This window comes from Protopterus annectens, chromosome 15.part0 (genome assembly GCF_019279795.1).
Source record: "Protopterus annectens isolate FY-2018-M chromosome 15.part0, PAN1.0, whole genome shotgun sequence".
Taxonomy (NCBI): Eukaryota; Metazoa; Chordata; order Ceratodontiformes; family Protopteridae; genus Protopterus; species Protopterus annectens.
In genome coordinates, this window is record NC_056749.1 from 56,720,215 (window position 1) to 56,722,136 (window position 1,922).

Here is a 1,922-nt window from a genome sequence, read left to right on the forward strand (position 1 = left end):
TTCGCAAGGGACGGCTTGCATCTGTCACCACTGGGCTTCCGGATATTGGCTAAGGCTCTTGCCACCCCCATAGTGCCTTTTTTAGGCAAGGCTCAAAAGACAAACCCACCCCCTTAGAAAACAAAAATGGAAAAAAATTAAGGGTAATGCTGCTCAATGCCAGAAGTCTAAATCTCAAGATGCAGGCTCTCAAAGCACTCCTCAGTATGGAGAACATCGATGTCTGTGCAGTAACTGAAACCTGGTTCAAGGCTCCTGAGAGCACCCCAGTGCTACCAGGCTATACCTCGTATCATGCTTTTCGGCCCCAAAACTCGGGCCAAACCAAAAAGGGAGGGGGAGTGTCCATATTCATCAAGGACACGCACACCTCCAGGTTAGTGGCAACACATGAAGCATCAGAGACCATCCAGGTGCAACTAACCTTACGCAAAACTGCTATAGAACTGGTAGCATGTTACAGACCACCCTCCCAATCTCAGAAACCCCATTCAGCCTTCCTGAAGACATTGGAGGATATGAATGTCTCACCAAACACCATCATATTGGGAGACTTCAACTACCCTAACATAGACTGGGTGCATTATTCTAGCCCAAACACCCTAGCCCGAAGGTTCCTGGAATTCATAAATTCAAATGCATTGGAACAGCTAGTCACCTCTCCCACAAGGGGAGATAATATACTAGACCTGATCATCACAAACATGGGGAAAAAGTGCTCCACACCGGAAGTATATCCCTCACTAGTGAGATCTGACCACAAACTAATCACCCTAGATATACATATCCCACCTCCACCCCCAACACAAAAGACTACAGTGAAAAACTTCTCAAAAGTCGACTTTACACTTCTCAAAACCGAGATGGTATCCTTTAAGCCCACTGGGCCAGTGGAAACTACTTCCCACAATGCAGAATCCTTCACAAATGCTTTCTACGGACATCTCCAAGAATGCATGGATCATGCAATCCCAAATAAAACCAAGACCCTCTCCACCAAGGGCAGGCGTCCTGTCTGGTGGACCCCAGCCATAAACAAATTGTACAACAAAAGAAGGAAGCTACTGCATGACAGAGCAAAATCCCATAAAGAGAAGGCATCTCTGATCAGCACTAGTAGAAAGCTACGTTCTCTCATAAAAACATCCAAGGCCAACTTTGAGAGAAAAATTGCTATGGACACTAAAGATAACCACAAGGCCTTCTTCTGCTATGTTAGAAACCTGGGCGGAAACCCTCAGATATGTTCAGAGTTAGTTCACAATGACAAAAAATACACTGAACCCGCAGATATTGCCAACATTCTGGCAGACAGGTTCAGTGCAAATTTCTCCCCTCTCTCACCCCCAAAAGAAGAAATACTTATCCCAGCTGAATGTAACCTCCCTGTCATCTCAGATGTCCAGGTGAGAACCGCCCTCAGCAAAGCTAAAAACACAGCATCAATGGGACCTGACGGTATCCCGGGTTGCGTGCTACGTGAACTCCAAGAGGAGCTAAACCTGCACATAAAAAGGCTATTTAACCTTAGCCTTACTACAGGATATATACCTGAACACTGGCGTACAGCAACAGTAGTCCCACTCCACAAAGGAGGAACCTCTACAGACCCTGGTAACTACCGCCCCATAAGCTTAACCAGCCTGGTCTGCAAAGCTATGGAAAGGATCATTGTGGAAGTCATAAACAGAGACATCGGGGACTTACAGACACTTGATCCCACCCAGTTCGGCTTTGTAAAGGGCAGATCCTGCCTTTTGAACCTGGTTGACTTTTTCAAAACAGTCACTAGAGCCATTGACGAGGGCAAAGCAGTCCATACAGCCTACCTGGACTTGGCTAAAGCTTTCGACACAATACCCCACTCAAGCATCATAGACAAGCTCAACAGCTTAAATGTAAATCCATATGTCACAAGATGG